Source organism: Ceratotherium simum, chromosome 19 (assembly GCF_057802395.1).
Source record: "Ceratotherium simum simum isolate JZ-2026a chromosome 19, ASM5780239v1, whole genome shotgun sequence".
Classification (NCBI taxonomy): domain Eukaryota; kingdom Metazoa; phylum Chordata; class Mammalia; order Perissodactyla; family Rhinocerotidae; genus Ceratotherium; species Ceratotherium simum.
In genome coordinates this window covers 14,100,276-14,123,697 of record NC_141918.1, presented here as the reverse complement: position 1 = coordinate 14,123,697, position 23,422 = coordinate 14,100,276, and the positions used below count along the sequence as shown (strand labels likewise).

General features: G+C 43.5%; 1 protein-coding gene across 5 annotated transcripts in view; it reads right to left on the bottom strand.

Moving 5' to 3' along the window:
- The window catches only part of ANKRD6 (ankyrin repeat domain 6), a 128,181-nt gene extending 110,420 nt beyond the window's left edge, over positions 1–17,761 (bottom strand). For 4 of the 5 annotated variants that reach the window (XM_087443882.1, XM_087443885.1, XM_087443883.1 and 1 more), the window contains exon 1: positions 17,496–17,760. The gene's annotated coding sequence lies outside the window, so the exon portion shown is untranslated. Of the gene's footprint in view, positions 1–17,495 lie in introns of all 5 variants that reach the window. The other variant, XM_087443884.1, reaches the window with a different exon arrangement.
- Positions 17,762–23,422: the final 5,661 nt, after the last annotated feature.

Sequence of the window (23,422 nt, the reverse complement as noted above, 5' to 3'; positions counted from 1 at the left end):
TTACAAACGTCTAATAACCAGTGAGCAAAATGGAATAAAAAGAAATCTTAGGGCAAGTGTAATTTAATGTTAACAAGAATGTGGGGGGCCCTGGCCTGGTGGCGTAGTGGTTAAGTTCGCGAGCTCCACTGTAGCAGCCCAGGGTTCAGATCCCGGGCGCAGACCTGCACACTGCTCATCAAGCCATGCTGTGGCAGGTGTCCCATATAAAGTAGAGGAAGACAGGCACAGATGTTAGCCCAGGGCCAATCTTTCTCAGCAAAAAGAGGAGGATTGGCAACGGATGCTAGCTCAGGGCTAATCTTCCTCACACACACACAAAAAAGAATGCAGGGGCTAAGTGACTATGCTAATCGTGTACAGTGGCTGCCAACCAGAACTTTCAGCTAGAAACCAACAAAGGTGAGCAACTGAGACCCTCTCCCACAAACCAGATCCATTAAAGGAAAAAGAAATGCTGTGCATCTTCCTCGTCGGTGGGTGGGGCACAATGTTATCTGCACCACTCAATTCAAGTCTGTGCTTCATTTGTTTTTTGAAGATAACTTTCTCATATTAAAGACCCAGCACCACAATGCCTTTTTAATGAGAAAGGAATGAAAAAGAAGAATCTTAATTACAGCACTAAATATCATGCAGTGCACAAACGCCCATTCACTCCAGTGTGAGAAACAGATTAGCTCAAAGTGGATGTCACCCAAAAAACACCCCCACAAGTCACTGAAGTGAGTGCTTCTCTTTAATGCAAAGATACTGCAGGATACACAGTTGACAGGCATTTTGTTATGTCTTGTCTCCTTCCAGAGAGATGCCTGGAAAGCTAGTGACAAGGGTGTAAATACCAGTGCTGTGAATGCGCGGAGCATTCTCGTGGCTGGGAGTCTTGTGGAGCTCTTCAAAGGAATGTGTTTCTAAAGAATGTTTAAGTAAGCTTAAGGAGTTCCAAGCCACCCGATATTGATGGTGTGGTGTGCTGCATTTGCCAAGAAGGCATTTCCCTTTTGAATGCAAATGTGGATGGAGCCCCACTGACTCGAGCTTAAGCTGTAGAGGGGAGACTTAAGAGACTTTGTGCTGAAAGAAAGTATTTGTCTGTTTTCATAAGCATGTGCTCCTTAAAGGGCAAAACACTGGCAATACTTAGAAACAAGCCTGGTGCTTCCATAAGAGAAAACGATTAGACAAGTCTAAGTCTTGATCTTGTAGGTAGAATTTATGTATCATGTAAGGAGAAACCAACCAGAAAAAGCAGCTGATGATGATGATGCGTTCTGTAATTATGACGCAAAAAAGGCTAGTCCTAAGAATGGCCTCAGCTGCAAGCCTCATCTTGATGCACATTCCCACCAAAGTGTCTTTCAGATACAGTAAAAGCTCTGCTTTTCTGTGCTGGGAAGAAAAATATGCCTAAGCTGGGTACAGTCCTCTTCGGATTTAGCTAAGTGCATCCCTATTATCTTCATTGCTTACTCATCCCACTGTCTTGTCCTGAAATAAATTCAGTTGGACCTAATCAATCCAAACGAAACAAAAATCAACAGAAATTCAAACTATGACCCACAGTCCTGCTACGCAACTTTGTGTGTTATGAATGCCCAAAGCCATTAAAAGCATCATTGCTCTCATGAGAACAGTAATCAACTTTGGTACAGCCATTTGTCATTTCCAAAGTGCTTTCCCCCACCCCCGCAGCCCTTTTAAGCTCCACTTGGACCTGGGAGATGGTTGTTCCGCTATTATCCCCATGAGCGGTGAGAACGCCTGGTGAGAACTTTGCAGCTTTGACCTTTTCTAACCATAGTATATCCCATTTCTACTTTTTGGTGCCAAGAACTGCAGGGTAGCATTTCTATCTTGGATACTGCAGGGCATGCAGCCTCTGGCCTCCTTCCTTGGAATCCCATCTCTGGGTAAGGAGGAAGAAGAAAAAGAGATTGGCACCTGACTGTCTCCTGGGAGGCAGGGCTGGGAGCTCCAGAGCTCAGCCCCTAGGCTCTCCTCAAGGGACCAAAAGCCATCTAGATGACAGAAGCCTCTGCTTCTTGCCTCTGGAAGCATCAAGGCCATCAACTGGGACAAGACGAAAGAGCCACTAGGGGCAGAGAAGGTGACTGACGACCTCTCTCACCATCACAACCATCAACGTCACCCCCCAAGCCCAGACCTCATAAAACTGGGAGGTGATGGAATCTGGGAGACAGTGAACAAACTCTAAGCCCAAACGCCTCAGGACTTCCAGAGTGTGGTTTCACAGAGGTTTTAGAGATTTCGATGGGCACCTCGTGCCTCCCCCTTACTCTCTAGTTTGCAGCGCATCTGTCTTCTGCTCGGAACGCAGCCTTGATACTGGAGACATGGGGAATCGAGGAGGGCGCCGTAACAGAGGTGAAAGGGAAGCCAGGCTACACTGAGGAGAGCATGGAAAGGAGACCTCGGGGATTTCCTCCAGGTTGCCCAAACCAGGGCAGCTGGGTCTCAAGAGTCCTGGGGGGCTTATTCCCTGTCCGGGATTAAATCACTCTCTCCTACATCAGACTACATTAGATTTCCATCAGACTACATCAGTGTTTCTTACTGTGCGCTACTGGCATTTTGAAGGAACATTTGTGCTGTGGGACTGTCCCATACAATACAGGCTGTTATTCCTGGCCTCTAGCTGCTAAATACCAGTAGCACCCCCCAGACACTATGACTGCCAACCCCTGGTTGAGAACCACCGACTAGATAATTTCTAGGACTTCCATGCTTAAAATTTCCCAAGTCCGTGATTAGACCAGAGTGGCATCAGGTGTGAAAGTGCTGTGTGGTGGCAGAAAAGCCACAAACATACAAGTGTCAACGAAGCAGAATACACACAGCTACAAATAAACAAAAAGCCAGACAGACCAGGCTTCACTAGATAGGGGCTTATTTTCTCCCCATTTGAAGAAGCTCTGAGGAAGGCAGTCTACGGTGGGCAACAGTTCACTAATACCCTCAGGGACCCAGGCTCCCTTTATTTTTGTACTTGACCATCTTCAGTGTGACGGCTTTTATACTTATGTCAGCTCATGATTTCAAAATGGCTGCTTTACCTCCAGGTGTCACATCCAGGTTCCAGCTAGGAGGAAGGCAAAAGGGCCAAAAACTTTTTCCACCTCAGGTATGTCTTTTCATTCAGGAAGCTACGCCCTTCCCAGCAGACTTGTGCTTTTTCTCACTGGCCAAACTATGTCACCTGGCCATCCCTGGCAAGAAGATGGATAGGAAAATTAAACATTCAGATTTCCAGTCTCTACAGTAGAGGAAGGCAAGGGAGAAGGTGATTGGGAACGGGCCCTGAGAGAGCCTACCTCAAGTGTCTGCCACAGGAATCTTTATCCAATTGTGTTCACATTCCATAAACAAGCTGGCTTATATTTTATATGCAATAACTCTGAAAACATTAACGAATGGTCCATTCGGGAGCAAAGCTCTGCAGGGATTGACTTCTTGCTTATTCTAATTCAAATGAGAATCCATCTGGTCTGCAGCCTACTGGGCTCCCAAATCAGGAGAAACAACGACCAGATAGTATTCTCACCTGGGTCACAATTTCAGATTAGCAAATTTGAAATTATCTGCTTTTACCTCTCCTCATAAGTTTCTTTTTTTTTTTTTTTTTTAAGATTTTATTTATTTATTTTCCCCCCAAAGCCCCAGTAGATAGTTGTATGTCGCAGTTGCACATCCTTCTAGTTGCTGTATGTGGGACGCGGCCTCAGCATGGCCGGAGAAGCGGTGTGTCGGTGCGCGCCCGGATCCAAACCCGGGCCGCCAGCAGCGGAGCGCGCGCGCTTAACCGCTAAGCCACGGGGCCAGCCCATCTCCTCATAAGTTTCAACAGAGGACTTCATACCAGTCTTTATAACACATCTCTCCTCTTAAAAACAAAATAAAATTTGGCTTTTAGCATAAAAGCAAAATATATACAAGATAAAAAAATTAGAAAGGAAATCTATTATCCACATAGACTGATGTCTTGATTAAGTTGTAATTATGTATTGCAGACCTAGTAGATACGCAAGATTTACACATCATTGTATCCTAGATTGCCACATGTAGCACCTTGAACATTGCAGGAGTGTTCTTAGTTAAATTAATATTTACCTCTCTTATCTTCCCTTTTACCCAATACCCACATTTTCTAAAAATATTTAGCTCCTTAGCTATAGAAAAGCAGGAGTAAATACAAATGCATATACTAAACTATTTACAAATTAAGTGATACAATATCTGGGACTGGCGCCTAAATAATCCAAGGGGGTGGGGGACGAAAAGCTGAGGGGGGTGGTAGATGAAACAAGATTGACCACAAGTTCACAATTATCGAATCCAGTAGCGAGGTACATGTGGGTGACTTACACTAGTCTCTCTAATTTTGAAATCTGCCACAATAGAAAGTTGTCTTTTTTTCAATAACTCTGGAACATACTACCTGGATAAACCTCAAAAACATGCCGAATGAAAGTAGCCAAATACAAAAAACCATATACCGTATGATTCTATTTATATGAAATGTTTAGAAAAGGCAGATTTATAGAGGCAGAAAGATGACCAAGGAGTGCCTGGAGTTAGGGGTGGGAGTGGGGATTGGCCGCAAACGGGCACAAGCACATTTTGAGAAGTGATGAAAATGTTCTAAAACTGGATTGTGGTGGTGGTGAAGGAAGTAAATTATATTAAAAATTTAAAAGTTAATACCTTAGAGACAGGCACCTCCACACCCTAAGGATTCCTGGTATAAGGGGGAACGTTTATCGATCCTGACTGACTCTATTCATAGAAGACTCGCCCTAAACTGTTCGGGGAAAATTGAGAACAAGAGAGTGCTCCAGAGGGATAAGTTTGGGAGGGTCGGGGTGGAGGGGGTCCAGATGGGGACGCGTGTGTGTAACCTGATAATTGCTTCGCGCCATAGCAATTCGCGCCATAAAATGTAACTGTTTAAATGTTTTAAATTAGCCAATCATGTAAGACCGCGCCAACCTTTTCCCGCTTTATGCTTCCGAATCCTATAAAAGAGCTTGCCCCTTAAGGTTCGGGGTCGACTCCTCTGTCTCCTGCGAGAGATACGTGTCGACCCGGAGCTCCGCTTAATAAACCTCTTACCTCTTGCGTTTGCATCAAGCTCGGTCTTCTGTGTCTGTGGGTCCGCGCCTTCCCGAGGCTGGAGTTGGGGTTCCCTTTTTGGGATCCTACAGTGGTTGTCCAACTGCATAAATTTACTAAAAAAAGCACTGAACTGCACACTTATTATAATGGATAAATCTTACGGTATGTAAATTATACCTCAATAAAGCTATCTGAAAACCGAGAGAGAGAAATACCTCCACTGATACTTGTTAGTACCACCCTTAGGAAGACAAGACTTGTAGGAGTGTTAAAAAAAAAAAAAAAGACAATTCTGAGAAAAGGACACTTTCCAAGGATTTCAGTGGTTCTGAACTAACACCACAGAAAGGCAGCGTCTAGTCATATACACCATTTCTTGTAATATTCCTACAAATCCGAAAATGAGAAATAGAAAAAGAAAAAAAAAGCAAACAAAGGCCTGTGCTAGGTGGAGTTGAAGCCCTGAGTTCCCGGCTTTGGGCTTTGGCGGAGCGAGAGCTCCCCGGAGCCAGGGGGCTCCCGGCCCGAGGAGGTCATCAGAGCCCTTTGTTTACAAAGGTCACACAGTAGGAGACAGAGAAAAACAAACAACGCCAAATAAACACACAAACAAACAAATACCATTTAGTTTCTAATTCAATTTCAAGTATCCTAAATTATTCTCTTGTGCCAGCAACAAAGTAGTTTTTATTTTTTTATGTTTTATACTTTCAGGAGAATCTAATCCATTAAAAATCACCTCAGATTAAACCTATCTAGTAAGGAAAATTAACATGAAACTTCCTTTTCTTCTGTAAAAGGAAGCGTCTCTGACAAGTCAGAATTCACACGGAAACAGAATAAAGGAAGCTGCAAAGTCACCGAGAGCAGGGGGCATTATGTCGGGGGTAGCAGCTTTGCTGCAAAGTAAGAAGCAAAACAACTTTAATTTTTCATCAAAGTTGTCTATCAAACAATAACTGCTGGAGTTTATGCTCAGATGTTGTGACAATCTCTTATTACAGACCTCATATATTTCCCAAATCTTCAAACTTAATACAAGTTTGTTCCTTGTCACTTGAAAAACAGACAGTAGGATTTAAATTTGAAATTTCCCCAGGGCACATCCCTGAGAAGGGAGGGGAGGAAGAGAGATTTCCTGGGCCTGGTCCGATGGCACCCTGCTCCATATCTCTGCCTGCATCTCCGAGGTTACAGGCTGACCTAGGTTAGTGTCCTGCAGGCTTGTCACAAAGAGGACCCTGGCTGGTGATTTACGCTGCCCTCTGACAGCCCTTAATCACTCCAACAGAACCTCACCCTCTACGTAGCCCAGATGACCCCACACCGCCTCATACACAGAATACTGTTCTGTTATTCATTCAAATACTGTCTTCCTAAATGAAACTCCTAAGTACTTACCAAAAAAAAAGATTATTATCGGGGCTGCCCCAGTGGCGCAGCGGTTAAGTGCACGCGCTCGGCTTCGCCGGCCCAGGGTTCACAGGTTCGGATCCCGGGCGTGCACCGATGCACCACTTGTCAGGCCATGCTGTGGTGGCGTCCCATATAAAGTAGAGGAAGATGGGCACAGATGTTAGCCCAGGGCCAATCTTCCTCAGCAAAAAGAGGAGGATTGGCAGATGTTAGCTCAGGGCCGATCTTCCTCACAAAAAAAAAGATTATTGCTAATAAGCCCCCTCTTCAGTGTTCATCAGACCTGGAGAAGTATAATTCTAGAGTCTTCATTGTCAACAGGCTTAGTAAAACATCCTAAAGCCCTAAGGTAGCCACACAGTTAGCTCCAGGATTCCTTCCCTTCTTTATTGGGGGCCCTTGGTACACACTGGTCTAGGGCCGGCAGCGCCAGATTCCAATCCTGACTGCAGAGTCACTAAAAGGTGAGACCCTGGGCAAGTCAGAAACATCAACTTGAAGCCTTAGTTTCCTCACTTAAAAAAATGGGAATAATACCTATAACTTGCAGGTGGTTGTAAAGGTTAAATGAGATAAAGAAAAAGTGTCCTAGAGAGCACGCAGCACAAGGCTGGCGTTCAAAACACGTGAGCTGAATGCAGTATAATGAGAGTCCCGAATTCCTGCAGAGCTCTATGAGCGAGTTTCAGTTTGACAAGTAAAAAGCACTATTGTCTCATCCTGTAGTACAAAAAGGAGCCTACAGAAGAGTACTGGAAAATACTATGAAAGCAGGGCCTCCCATTCCCTGAAGCACCAGCGTGAGCCACTTGCAGAGTTGTTGATCCCACTTATTTACTTCCTGTCGGAGTCCGGCAGGATACAGGCTGGCTCTACCCGCTCAGAGGTCAGTCCAGCAACAGACCTGGATGTGGTTTAGCCCTGGTCCTACCTACAGGGATTAGGTCACTTTGGGGTTTGAAGGCAGATCCCTCCTCCCCTGCTATTGAAGAGATCCCCCCACACCTCCTCCCACAGACACCAGTCTTGAAGTTGGACCAGCTCTGCCCCCACCCCCGAAGCCATGGGGTTCATGCCAAATCAGGTCCTTAGGATGGCCATGGGGCTTCTTATCAGTTGCCAGCTGTTCCTAGTCTGGACCCAAAATCAGCAATCAATTTCCTTTTCCCACAGAATGATTTATCTAAAAATCTCTCTGATGTTGCAATGGATTTCCTAACGTTAGCCCTCATGGGTGTTTTACTTTTCCTGTAGGTTGAATCCAAACAATAACATTCAGGCAGAGGCAGGTGCTGCTTTATAACTGCAGGGCTGGGGAGCAGAGCAATCTGTAAACCCACGCTCCTAAAGCAGCAGCATGTCCATAGCTGGGACTGTTTGGAGAGGCAAGAGAGTGACTGCAGGAGAGAAGAGAATCCTGCACAGAGCCGTTTTTCTAATTAGGCAGCTGCTGCATGGAGCCCCAGAAGTTCCCCCACAGGCACAAGCTTGGTTGTTGATATCCTGGGCTCATTTTTATGGTCTTTGTGAGTCTGGAAAACACTGTTTAAGGGATTATGATAAAAACTCTCTCCTAGACCAAATTTACCTTGGCCTCCATCCTTGCCAGGCCTGCATAGCTCAGTCTTAGCAGGAATCCTGCTAAGCCAATTTAGATAGAATCCTCCCACCATTGATGTCAGATCATCCTCAATATCTGATCAAACTCCTCATCCCCCACCATTACCTGGGTGATACTTGATCACCCTGGCCTACCTTCAGCAAAACTCCTATTTGTTTAGCAGGAATTCCCCCTACACTTGATGTCTCCTCTTAGTAATCTTTCATCTACCAACCCCTCTAACCTACTCCTCGGCTATAAATCCCCACTTGTTCTTGATGTATTTGGAGGTGAGCCCCATCTCTCTCCCCTCTCACATCTATCACAATAGTCCTGAATAAAGTTCAGGACTTTACCATTTTAATACAAGTCAGAATAATTTTTTCTTTAACAATGGTAGTGGCTTGAATGGTAGCCCCCAAAAAGTTAGGTCCACCTACTAACGCCTGGAACCTGTGAGTATTACCTTATGTGGCAAAAGAGTGGATATTACCTTATTGGGCCCTAAATGTAATTATAAGACAGAGAGGCAGAGGGAGTTTTGGGACACAAACACACAGAAGAGGAAACAGTGATGTGAAGGCAGAGGTAAAGATGGGAGTGATGGATGTGGCCTCAAGCCAGGAAATACCTGCGACCACCAGAAGCTGCAAGAGTCGAGGAACAGAATCTCCCCTAGAGCCTCTGGAGGGAGCTGCGCCCTGCCAACACCTTGATTTTGGATTTCTGGCCTCCAGAACTGTGAGAAAATAAATTTCTATCATTTTATGCCACCCGGTTTGTGGTAATTTGTTACAACAGCTAGAGGAAACTAATACAGGGCTAGAAGTATGTCTTAGTCCATTTGAGGTGCTATAACAAAATACCACAGACTGGGTAGCTTTTAAACAACAGAAACTCATTTCTCACAGTTCTGGAGGCTGCAAGTCCAAGATCAAGGTGCTGGCAGAGTCATTGTCTGGTGAGAGCCAGCTTCCTGGTTCACAGACGGTGCCTCTTCACAGCGTCCTCACACGGTGGAAGGGACAAGGGAGCTCTGCTGGGGCCCTTTTATAAGGGCACTATTCCTACTCGTGAGGGCTCCACTCTCATGACCTAATCACCTCCCCAAAGCCCCACCTCCTAATACCACCATATTGGACCTTAGGTTTCAACATATGAATTTTGGGGGAACCCACACATTCAGACCACAGCAAAGTGAGAAGTGGGTTTGCAGCCAGCTAATGTATTAAGAAGCAATATATTCAAACCTACTATTTGACATTTTTACAATAAAATTGAACTATTTTTATAATAAAAACTAGTAATTAAAACCCATAAAACATGAGTATACATGAAATTTGGAGGATGGGGGAGAGTGAAGATACAAGAAGATATCGTGCAGGTCAGAAAGACAGCTGAGGAGACATAAGACCTCTAGCTGCTGTTTCTCGACCGAAAGACATAAAATTTAATTTGATCCCAAGATGTGCTCACTCCTAAATTCTATCTTATTAAAGAAAATAAAAAGGTATCACAGGGTCTAGTTCTTCTAGAAGAAAGAGCATGATGTGGGGAGCATCTGTTCTAGAATCCGAATTCCTGAATCTCTGAAAGGCATGGACCAGTTTCGTGTTGAGGAACGTGATTTTCTTCATCTGGTTTAAAGATGTTTACTATATGTCACAGAAATGATTATACATTAATTGATAATTTCAAGAAATAAAATGTCGGGGCCAGCCCGGTGGCGCAAGAGGTTAAGTGCGTGCGCTCTGCTGCAGCGGCCCGGGATTTGCCGGTTCGGATTCCGGGCGTGCACCGCTTGTTAAGCAATGCTGTGGTGGCGTCCCATATAAAGTAGAGGAAGATGGGCACAGATGTTAGCCCAGGGCCAGTCTTCCTCAGCAAAAAAAGAGGAGGATTGGCAGATGTTAGCACAGGGCTGATCTTCCTCACAAAAAAAGAAAGAAAGAAAGAAAGAAAATGCTACAAAAATAAGTCTTTTTTAGGAAAATGCAGCAAGAAACACAAGTTCAAAAACATGATGTGTGGAGTGACTAAAGCAACCCTCCAGAGGGGTGTGTGTCGCTCTCTTCAGTGGGAGATAATTGGGCTCTCCACACAGACACACAAGAGTGTAGCCGCCTGGATAACAAACAAAACTCATCCTGTATTTTTTGCCTGGTCACTGATGTTTGGAGCCATTACCTAAGAGGCAGTACAATGGACTATCAAATGATCCTTCACAAACAAGGAATTACTCAAACCTCCACAAAGGCGAGGAGTCAGATGCGAGCTTTCCAGCCCTATCTCCTGTTACTCCCTTTCACAAAATCCCCGCTTCTGCCAGCTGGCCAGACCACTCACGCCTCTCTTCCCAAATAGGGCTTTTCCTCCCGCCCCTGTACTCTTCTCAGAAACGTCCTCCCTTCTGTAGTTCCAGCCTGTGGAAATCCAGCCTGTATTCATTTCCTAGGGCTGCCATAACAAATTACCACAAACTTGGTGGCTTAAAACAACAAAAATTTACTCCTTCACAGTTCTGGAGGGTAGAAGTCCAAAATCAAGGTGTTGGCAGGCCCACGCTCCCTCTGGAAGCTTTGAGGAGAATGGCTTCCTTGCCTTTTCCAGCTTCTGGTGGCTGTGGCACTCCCTGACTTTTGGCCCCATCACTCCAATCGCTCCCTCCCTGGTCACGTGGCCTCCTTTTGCTGTCTGTGTCAAATCTCCCCCTGCCTCACTCTTCAAGGATGCTTGCCATTGGATTTAGGGCTCACTCACTTAATCCAGAATGATCTCCTCACCCCCAAATCTTGCATTTAGTCACCTCTGCAAATCAGAGAACAGTCACAGGTTCCCGGGATTAGGACATGGACATACCTTTTGGTGGCAAGCACTCAACCCACTACACGGGCCAAGCTGAGATATCACCCCTCACTAGAAGCCTTCCCTGGTCTTGTTTTCTGAACCTCAGAGGATGGTTTTCTGTCCTGTCACAGACACACCCTGCAGCTTCTCATTGGCTGTGCTTGGTCCAGTGCAATCAGCTGGATCAAGTCCACCTGCTTTTCCAAAGTGGGATCTCCTGAGGTAGGAGCTCACCAGGGTAAGGAGGAGATAATTACGTATCCTCATCACTGCAGCCACTACACTGTGTCACAATGACCTTTTGTGCCTGTCTCCCCCACCATCGTCTGAGCATCTCAAGGGCAGGGTCCGCCTCTTACTCACCTTTGTACCCCCTGCTGCTCACCACAGTACCTAGAACAATAGGTGCTTAACTGACAACTGATATTTGTGAAATAACAGAATGAGTATATCTGTATCACACAATGGTTGTGTATATTGCTACACATTAGGAGGTATCCCATATCTCTATACTGCACGATGCTTGGTGGGGAAGATAAATATTTACTCACCCATTCAACCAACAATCCCTGTCAGTAACACCCATGAAGCTGATTTAATGACCCAGTAATGGGCTGATAGCCACAGCTTGAAAAACACTGACCCACGTTATGGCTAAGGTCTTTTTCAGCTCTAAATTCATAACCAACAACTGGAAAAACAAACTGGGATGCAATCAAATTGCGGTGATCTGACCAATCAGAAAGCTAAGATTTAAGGAAAAACGCCTAAATAATTACAAGATGCTTGGAAGGCACTGAACAAAATAAAATGTGAACCTTGGGTAGCATAGTTTAGTCATGTTGTCTGCAAGGAAGACATTTGTTAAACAAAAACACAAACCCACCGGACAATACAGGCCACGTAATCCTGGAGTAGCAAGTGGTCCTAAGGGTTCTGGTCACCTTTGGTGGGTGTCAGTTCCCTCATCTCTAAGCCCTACTCAAGTCCACCCCAAGCCTCTAGAAAATTCATAAAATTCATAAAAATATTTAAAGAGCTCTACAATTTCAAATAGCTTTCAAATTACTGCTAGACACAGAAACTTCCCCAGGCCTGCAGCCTCTTCTGTTCCTGTTCACAGTCCTCTAGGCTCCCCATGCCCCCACCTACACCCCTACCCCTTGCTCTCAGTGCCTGTTCAAATCCCCATTAAATGTTATCTGATACAATTTTAAGGTGTTCTCTTTCCTAAGGATACTTTTATATTGATCCGGAATTCTGGGAGAACAAAAAGCTTGTAAGAGTTAAAAGAATGAACTCTAATCATAAAATTTTAGGCACAAGGGAATGAGTAGACATTTTAAGGAAAATCTTTTCTGGATCCCTTCACAACACACCGACTGGGGAGCCAGCTCTCTACCTACTTGAAAGGGAGCCAGCCTTGGCTATAGATATATCAATCCCTGGGCAGCTGGCATCCTTAATAATGAACAACTTCCTTCTGTTCCGTCAAGAGCAGAGACAAAGACATAATTCAGGGGCACTCTAATTGAATTATTGTCTTTGTTTAAACCTTCCCTCTCAGACAGAGCCGTCAGCTGCAGCAGCAGCCAGTCCAGGGAAGGACGGAAGTTCTCAAAAGCAAAGCTGTTCAAGTGGCCAGGCAGCTAGCACAAGGGGCTCTGTTTCCACTTCCTGCCCAGCCCCAGGGCACTGAGACCCCTCCAGAGGCGACACCCTGGGCATGGACAGCTTGCCCTGGACCCAGCAGCAAGAGGAAAGCAACATGCTTCCACCGTGAAAAGGGCTCCTAGTCCCCACCAAGGTTACCAGTCCGCTCACCCTCAACAACAAACCACCTCTGGAACAAAATTTCCAAACTGCAGGTCACGGCCCATCTGTGAGTCATGAAGATAAGTTAGGGGGTCACAAGTAACATTTTAAAGAATGAAACAGAATAGAATAGAAAATATCAAAGCGTGCTGCAGGTATTTTGGGAAACAATTGTTTCACTTGTATGTGTTTATAGGTGTGTGTGTACATACTGGGTCACTAGGTAAAATGCATTTCTTATAATGGGTCCCAGTCAAAAGGCTGAAAGCCACTATTCTGGAGCAAAAATGAATCAAGTACTCAATCCAAAGAAATAATAAAAATATAGCCTACATTTCTCTTTGGAATGCCAATAATTATCAAAAGTACCTTGGACAGTGTCTATAAACCGAGTCAGCTTTTCCCAAGTATAGTTTTGGGTCCTAAGATGCATTTTCAGAGATATGAGCATTTTTACATTTTGTGTTCTTTTTTTTTTGTGAGGAAGATCAGACCTGAGCTAACATCCATGCTAATCCTCCACTTTTTGCTGAGGAAGACTGGCTCTGAGCTAACATCTATTGCCAATCCTCCTCCTCTATTTTTTTTTCCCCAAAGCCCCAGTGGATAGTTGTATGTCATAGCTGCACATCCTTCTAGTTGCTGTATGTGGGACGCGGCCTCAGCATGGCCAGAGAAGTGGTGCGTCGGTGCCCGCCAGGGATCCGAACCCACGCCGCCAGTAGCGGAGCGCGCGCACTTAACCTCCAAGCCACGGGGCCGGATCATATTTTATGTTCTTAATGAGAATCTAAACTGAATGTATTCAGAATCATCTGGATGTCTCCCTCATAACTGTGCTAGATCATGTGGTTTAAATGTTCATGTTTGCATTCACGGTTATAATCAAATGTAGAGGGGTGGATTGCTGAGAACAAAACAGAAGCAGACTTCATCTAGCAACACTGCACTGGGGACACGTGAGGGCCATGGCATGCTGTACAGAGGGGTCTCAGTCATCCAAACAGAAGACCTGAGTCATCACCCAGCAATTTGGTAGCATGGGCATGCTGAACAAGGAGCCTGGGCCACAGCACTCACTACCAGGTCAAGAAGCAAAAAGTACACTATGGGTCCCATCTTTGTATATGCCAACTTGCAACAAGTTCTTCATGGTAAACGTAAAAGTAAATGCAACGGAATAAGCAATTTTTACATATCACAGAAGAAAGAGACTGACAATGTTTTACAAATTAGATAGCTAATTTCATATACATTTCCTATCATGTGGCTGAAGACAATTTCTTTTTCTTCCAGTATGTCTAGAAGTTAAATTGGGTTGGAGGAAAAGAGCATGAGGACTACACTTATGTGTTACACATTCACATCTTCTCATACACACACAATTCTTGATCAATGGAGAGAAGTTGGAGCACAGAAAATACCAAGCAGCAGGTGGTCTACCTTGTTTTATTTGACTATGGGATGCCTTACTGAATTTGTTTTGTGGCTAATTCATTTCCTTAATTATGCTTGCCCCTGAGCAACATTAGATGAGTTTATATTCCCAATTATTGGAAGGAGGAGGTGCCAGAGCACATGGGATGTTAGAAGGAAGCCAAGCTGAATTTTTTAACTCAGCTGAGAAAAGTTGATAGGAGTGAATTCTGAAACAAGCTTCCTAGAAGGAAATTCAGCAATACATATCCAAAGCTTCAAACTGTTGTTTGCTCTTTGACCCAGAAATTCCACTTTTAGGAACTGATCTGAAAGTAATAACTCTGCATGTCAGAAAGGATTTAATTGCAAGAATGTCTAATACCAGGGGGTTGATTAGCAAAGATGGTACAGTCATATAATGATGCTGAAGCTGACAAGATGATGATAGCTCACACATACCGAGTGCTTACTTTATACAAGGCTCTATTCTAAGCACTAATATCTATCATCTCATTTAATTCTTAAAACACACCAGTGCAGTGGGTAATATTATTCTCCCAGTTTTACAGAAGAGTAAACCAAAGCACAAAGAAGTTAATTTGCCCAGCTAATAAGAGGCAGGGCTAGAGTATGAACCCAGAGTCCAACTCTAGGGTCTGTGCTCTTTGGCACTATCCTCTTAATGGATCACCAGTAGTCATGCAGAATTATGCAATACTATGTTATAGAAAGATGGCCATGAGATATCGTGATGTGAACAGAGCAGGGTATAAAATATCATATACTGTAACTCCGTTTTTGTAAAATTTTTAAGACTGGCAGGGTATATATCAAAATGTAGTAATTACTGGTATTTTTTTCTTATTTATTTGAATTTTCTTTAATTAAATAAATTATTTTTGTAATTAAAAACAACACTTCAATTAAAATATATGTTCCAGGTACTCTACACTTCAGTTATTAGGAGTTGCATATCTGTACAACATCACAGGGAATTTCTGGTGAGGATCACTAACTCATCTCTCTTTTGCTTTCTACAGTAAGACAATCCTGAAAGAAGCTTTAATGTGGGGCTTTGATGTAATAGCACCTCACTGGCAAATAAAAAGTAATTTAATAACTCCAAACTATCTTAGAATTCAGACTCCCCAGGAATCATTATTCCAGCTCAAATCCGCTTTTGCCTCATCAAGGCCTCTGGTGGCCTGTGAGAACAGGCAGGCAGATTCGCAAGGCGGCACCTGCCTCCACACGAATCCTTTTCTCAACAGACAAGACATCGCCCAGCAGCAGGGCAGTGCGATGCGACAGCTGCCCTTTGTCCATGGCGGAAAAGTCCAGGCCCCGGAGGCCAGGCCTGCGGCCACAATACACCCACTTCTTCCCTTTGAGGAAATGAGGACATGAAGGAAAACCCAAAGCCAACCAAAACACCCCGGCCCGGCTCTGCACCTGCTTCTGAACAGTATCAGTACTTTTCTGGGCTTAAAGCAGGGAACCCCCTCAGCAATAAAGCTGAATCCAAGGAGCCATGGCGTGAGCGTCCTGACCCAGCATTACCAGGTCTACCAGCACGGCCCAACAACACAGCGTTCAATGCTGCATGTGAGATGCACACACCAAGTGGATTGGTTCAACATGGTTTTAGATGCTGTCAATGCTCTGCTTGTGAACTTGAGAGAAATACAGCTGGAGGAACCTTAGTGATCATCTGGTCCAGGGTTTCTCAGCGGGGGTGCCATCGGCATTTAGGGTGGGTCAAGTCTTCACTGGGCCGTGTGGCATTTCAAGAGTTCTAGTTTCTGGGGTCTTCAATCATTAGTGCCCCCATACACTGTGACAATTTAAAATGTTCCCTCTCAACATTTCCAAGTGCCCCTGGAGGGACACTGCCACCCCTGGTTGAGAACCACTGATCTAGTCCATCACTGAGGTCCAAAGAAGTTAGTCATTTGCCCAAGGCCACCCAGGCAGCTAGACTCTTCCCATGTCCCATAACACTCAGTTCTGTGTTCTTTCCACTGTACCAAACCCCCGAACTATGCTCATTAGAGCACGAGACACTTAAAAATTAAGAACAGACTTCACACTTAATGACAAGATTTACAGCTTCTGGATATAAGACGGATTGTGTGAACTTTTTCTTCAATCTCATTATGAGTATTCTGGCATGAAAGCACAATTCTATTACTATAATTACTTGAAAAGAGCAAAAAAGTGTCCAAACTAACAACCACCAATCAATATTCAAGGCTTCAGGATGCACTGTGTACTGAACTCATACTGTGAAGAGTATCTATACCAGGAAGAGAGAGAGAAAGACAGAGAAGAGAGAGAGAGAGATCTGGAAATGTTGTATTTTATTAAGAAAATGTTTTCCTAAAAGCACCATCTCTGCAAGAACTCAGGGCAGTGAGTCCTACGTGGGATATCGTTTACCAAATAAAACCTTTTACTTCAAGATTTTTTAAAATCTTTTAAAAAGATTCTCCTCTAACTCAATCTAGTACACAAGCTGAATGTGAAATCTAAACTTCTATTTTAAATAATTTCTTGCTAGTGCTTAAAGGACTTGTAACAAAATCAGTCCAGACCATGACATATACCTCCCACCAGGTGTTAAGAGCACCACACATTTTACAATTCACTAGGACCTCAGCACTACATAAACTCTTCCACTGAAGTTTCAGAGGGAAAAAAAGAACTTCATCATATCCATTCTTTAGTCGTGATTTATTCATATTAATTATTCTAACGGTGTGTAATTTTTCCTCCGCTTCTCTAACTTGTAAAGCACACAGTGATACTTCTTTCACGAGTTACACAACTTACCATCACTACAAGGAAAAGGAAGGAGGAAAGAAGGTAAGAAAGGTTAGAGATAGAGAGAGGGGAGAGAGAAAGAGAGGAGAGAGAGAGAGAGCACAAGTGCAGGACTCCAGAAAACACAAAGCCCCAAATAAAATTATCCCACAGAAATTTCATGTAAAATTCAAAAAGTACTTTGAAGCTAGCATCAAATCCTGTATATGCACACACATATGGGCAAATGTGATTCTATTTCTTTCCTTACATCAAATCAAATTAATAATCATTTAGGAGTATTCTTTTTCATTTCAAAAACCTCTAAAGAGCCAGTGTCTACATGCAGGAAAGAGTGCATTCCAGAGACCACTCCCTCTGCACGTGGCTGGGAGAACTTTCTAGTCCACAATCACAGTCCCAAACGGAATGGTTTTACAACAGAGCTGATTCGGGGACTTACCTCTGCAGCCAGGACGCCCGCCCAGGGCCTCACTAAGGTGAAGCCTGCGGGCCAGGGCTTTGTGTGGCCTGTGGGACGGTGGGAGGGTCTGCTGCGAATCAGCCTCAGGCCCCTCTGGCCATTTACATGTCAATGGTCAAACCCACGTTCCTCTAACCCCAGTGGCGCGGGGCCCCTTCTGGCAGCCAGGCTCCGGTTTTGTCCTTCTCCCTTCTCCATGGAGCCTTGAATCCGCTGGCTGCCAGCAGGCACTTGGCAAACTCGTTATGAGGGATTTGTCACCCTCTTCAAGCCCTGAGCCTGGGTAAATACATCAGCAGTCAGCGGCAGGCTTTTCACATTATCCCACGACACCATGCTGGGCGAGATGAATGCTTTAGATAAGACCGACAGAATCAGAATTCCAAAAGAGGTCTGGGTTGGAACAAGGAGCCGAAAGCAAACAAGATTTCCGAGAAATAGATGTTCCATCTTTCACTTAGGCTCAAAAAGCAACTGCTCTGGCGGTTTAGTTTGTTTACAAGTCAATATGAGACAATGGTGTGATGTGGGCGCCAAAACCAAACAAACCAACAAACAACAATTTTAGGACTCATTATAGAAAGACAGTATTATGAACAAGGCGGGTGAGGGGGGAATAGATGGTCTGTGTACTATTCTACATAGAAGAGTGGGTAACCAGGAGGGCAAAAATTCTAGGAATCCCGTCTTATGAGGACAAAATGATCTGAGCAGGGTGGGGGGCGGGGATGGCCATCCTCAATACTGAAGGGTACAAAGGGTAGATTTATTCTGGGGGATCCAGACAGCAGAACAAAGGACTGGCAGTTGGATGGAGACAGCATCTGCATAAACCCAGGAGAATTTTCCAACAATGAAAACCTCTGGCCCCTGTGACTCAGTGGGCCAGGGAGCTCTCCTGCAGGGCCCTGGGCGGGAAACCTGAACAAGATGTGCTGGCAGGGGCACCTTCCACCATTCTCGCCTGGAGGCCAGCTAGGTTTCAATGACTCCCTCAGCATCTGAGATGAGAAGACCACCTTGAATACAGATTCTCAGGATTTTTACAGCTGGAATCAAAATGACTACGAAATAAAAATATAGATTTAAAAAGTGACATAACTCCTGTAATGTAGAAAGACTGATTTATATTGGGATGAGGCCACTCTTATAATGCTCAAAAACAGTCCAAGTGTTAGTCATTTCTGAAATTGCAAAATGCAGATCGACGACCCATTTATTATGGTTTGAAATGGCAAGGTTGGCTCCCTGGATTCCATTCCCTTAAATGCCTTTTCCTTTCTCTCCCCATTTCTCAAAAAGCTGCTGATATAATTTGGGTCACTTACAGCACTCACATTTACAAAGTGTTTTTCCGGTCGATTGAATTTTATGAATATTTCATAGGGCTGAATCTCACTGCTGCTGTAGGACTTAGAAGAGGAGGAAAGGGAGGTGTTCCTAGGAAGTGCTTTTCAAAGGTGTCTGCAGGGGCCTGAGTGGACTCCCAGCTGTTTTCACTTTATGAAGTGCAGTGGTAAAAATCTTTCCTCCCCAGGGAAGCCTATCTTTCTGCCTAAATTGTGAAAGAAGCATGAGAATTGCTTTGACCCATACTGCCCCCTGGCACTATTCTGCGTACAAAGCCATCTGAGATGTGACTTCATCAAGCCTCCTCATATAGTAGAAGACACGACCACCACCACCAGTACCACCACCGCCAACAACACAACACCTGATGACATTATTATAAAATAGCGATCAACATTCTTATTTTTCCAAAGTCAGCAGAGGCAATGCACAAGGTATGTGTATACAAAATTTTAGTAATTACTGACAAATTACTCTCCAAATAGATTTTACCAATTCATATCCCCACCAACATCGCATGGGAGTGCCCATTTTCCTACCTGTCCACCAACATAGACATAATCAATCTTATGTTTCTGTTTTTATTTATTTATTTATTTATTTATTTATTTATTTATTTATTTAGTGAGGAAGATCAGCCCTGAGCTAACATCCATGCTAACCCTCCTCTTTTTGCTGAGGAAGACCGGCTCTGAGCTAACATCTATTGCCAATCCTTCTCCTTTTTTTTTCCCCAAAGCCCCAGGAGATAGTTGTATGTCATAGTTGCACATCCTTCTAGTTGCTGGACGTGGGACTCGGCCTCAGCATGGCTGGAGAAGCGGTGCATTGGTGCGCGCCCGGGATCCGAACCCGGGCCGCCAGTAGTGGAGCGCGTGCACTTAACTGCTAAGCCACGGGGCCGGCCCATTATGTTTCTGTTTTATCTTTGAGAACTTGATAAGGAAAAAAAAAATCTCATTTTTATTTACTTTGTATTTCATTTATTATTAGTGAAGTTAAGCATCATTATATTTCTTAAATGCTAGGAAAAAAATCTGGAGAAACATGTCCTAAACTGTAGACCATGGGTGCTTATCTTTGTGGGGCAGGAATACAGAAAACTTACACTTTTCACACTGTGCGCTTCCATAATGTTTAAAACATGTATAACATTGCATTTTTTTTTTTCTGATTTCAAAAGTAAAGTTTTCGAAAAGTAATTAGTGAGTGGGGCATCTTTTTAAATTACATTGATTATTATTTCGCATCAATTAATCAATCACGCAAGGCAGGCTACCAGGTAGAGAATACAAAACTGATTATAGTCCTTGTTCCTTGATGCTTGTTACCTGGCTGAGTCAATAAAACGTGCTCAGACTCACCTTTAAAATGAGTGAAACAATAAAATGCTCGCAAGCAAACCCTTCTCTCACTAAGGACACTGTCACTCCTGACCTGGCTCCTTCAGGCACCCACATTCCCAGCCTGTCACCACAACTGTGGTTCTTTTTGTTACTTTATTACAGTAGTTATATGCTGCCAACATAACTGGGATTTAGAGCCTAGCAGAGTGGAGAGTACAGGAGTCATTATGAAAGAAGCTAAAAGATAAAGAAAGAAAGAAAAGAAAAAAAAAGAAAGAAAGAAAGAAAAGCTAAAGATAGAATAGAAACAGCTCACTTGGAAGGCTGATCTTTTGGGATAGTTACATTTCAGACAGACACTGACCTGAGAGAGTATAAACAGAGGCTAATGCACACATCTGCTGGTTAGAAACTAACACAGAAATCGTGTGGGCAAGTCTGATGGTACAATGCCCTTTAAGGAGGTTTTTTCAGTTGGAGGAATAAACCTAAGGAGAAGTTTTTCCATCCCAAGTGATACAAACCATATTTGACTTCCTTGGAAAGGTTCAGTCTTCAAAAGAGGGAAATATTGAACTGTTTTAACATACCCCAAAGGATATAAAAGACTATAATAAATCAAATTGATTTGTTAATAAATCTCACTTGATTATTAATGGGAAGGTAAATCAGCATTTCTGAAAAACAATTTGACCTTTTTGATACTGTAATTCTATTTCTAGGACTCTATCACTAAGGAAATAATTCTAATTATGGAAAAAGCTTTATGCAAAAACATGTAGACTACAGCATTATTTATAAGAGCAAAACAGTAGAAAGAGAACATCAAGGAGACTTCAACCCAATAAAAGAGGATGATTCTACAAACCAGGAAACCTCCCTCTGGTAGAACATTACACTTGCCGTAAAAATGATGTTTCAAGGCTCACATCTTGTCTCAGTAATGCATTACTGGGAATCTATCCTAATAATAATCCAAAAACACAGGAAACTGAAAACACCCTAATGTTCAACAACAGAATAGTTAAGTAGGGTCCTACCGGTTCCTGAAAACTCAGCTCAAGTGGTACTTCTGGGAAGACTGCCCTCATCCCTGGCTCAGCTCTGCGCTCCCATTATGCCCTGTGCATCACTCATCATTGCACAACCCCAGGGTTCTATATGTGTGCACCAATCTAATCACCTTCAAGACAGCGAACTTGACTTTGTTGACTTAGTGTTCCCAACATCCAGCACAGTGCCTGACACAAAGTAAATATTCATCTAAACGCCTATATTATGTAAGATTATGTAATCAATGAATTCGTTTGCTAGGGCTGCCATAACCAAGTACCACAAACTGGGTGACATAAACAACAAAAATTTATTGTCTCACAATTCTGGAGGCTAAGAGTTTGAAATAAAGGTGTCAGCAGGGCTGGTTCCTTCTGAGAGCTACAGGGGAAGGATTCGATCCATGCCTCTCTCCTTGCCTTGTAGATGGCCATCTTCTCTATGTATCTTCACAGCGTGTTCCCTCTACACATGTCTGTCTCCAAATTTCCTCTTTTTATAACAATATCTGTCATGTGGATTAGGGCCCACCCTAATGACTTCATTTTAACTTGATTATCTCTATAGAGACCTTATCTCCAAATAAGGTCACAATCGGAGGTAATGGGAGTTAAGACTTCCACATACAAATTTTGGGAGGCTACAATTCAACCCGTAACAATCAGCAAATTTAGAGATTTATGAGAGTTTACAACGATAAGGAAATGCCTATTTAGTAGGAAAAAAAAGAGTTAGGTATATTTACCCATACAGCAAGAGTTCTTAATTTGGATTTTTAAAGATTTTGAAAAGGGTCCATGACCACCCACCGCCCAAATTAATGTCTCAAACATTTTTTTAAAGAAAAAAAAATGTGGGCCGGCCCCATGGCTTAGCGGTTAAGTGCGCGCGCTCCGCTGCTGGCGGCCCGGGTTCGGATCCTGGGCGCGCACCAATGCACTGCTTCTCCGGCCATGCTGAGGCCGCGTCCCACATACAACAACTAGAAGGACGTGCAGCTATGACATACAACTATCTACTGGGGCTTTGGGGGAATAAAAAATAAATAAAATTAAAAAAAAAAACAGAAAAGAAAGAAAAAATAATGTGAAGGTAATAAGCCAAAAGGTTAATGGTGTTTGCCTCTGGTGATGGGATTAGGATCACTGGGATTATTTCCATTTTTCTGTAATAATTTCTATTTTTTTTTTCATGAGGAAGATCAGCCCTAAGCTAACATCCGATGCCAATCCTCCTCTTTTCGCTGAGGAAGATTGGCCCTAGGCTAACATCAGTGCCCATCCTCCTCTACTTTACATAGGATGCCGCCACAGCATAGCTTGACAATCGGTGCGTCGGTGTGTGCCTGGGATCCGAACCTGCGAACCCCGGGCCACTGGAAAGCAGAGTGCGCGCACTTAACCGCTGTGCCACCAGGCCAGCCCTCACTGGGCTGGCCCCAAATTATTCTTACAGTCAGAAAAAAAACTTCCACTTTTTTTAAAAAGAAGGAAAAATGCTATTTTAAAAGCATTAGAAACCCACACATCTATGGACAGCTAATCTTTGACAAAGGAGCCAAGAACATACAATGGGGAAAAGAAAGTCTCTTCAACAAATGGTGTTGGGAAAACTGGATAGCCATATGCAAAAAAATGAAAGTAGATCCTTACCTTACACCATACACAAAAATTAACTCCAAATGGATTAAAGACTTGAATGTAAGACCTGAAACTGTGAAAGTTCTAGAAGAAAACATAGGCAGTACGCTCTTCGACATCGGTCTTAGCAACATCTTTTCAAACACCACATCTGACCGGGCAAGAGAAACAATAGAAAAAATAAACAAATGGGACTACATCAAACTAAAAAGCTTCTGCACAGCAAAGGAAACCATCAACAAAACGAAAAGACAACCTAACAATTGGGAGAAGATATTTGCAAACCATACATCTGATAAGGGCTTAATCTCCAAAATATATAAAGAACTCATGCATCTCAACAACAAAAAAACTACCAACCCAATTAAAAAATGGGCAAAAGACCTGAACAGACATTTCTCCAAAGAAGATATACAGATGGCCAACAGACACATGAAAAGATGTTCAAAATCACTAACTATCAGGGAAATGCAAATCAAAACTACAATGAGATATCACCTCACGCCCGTCAGAGTGG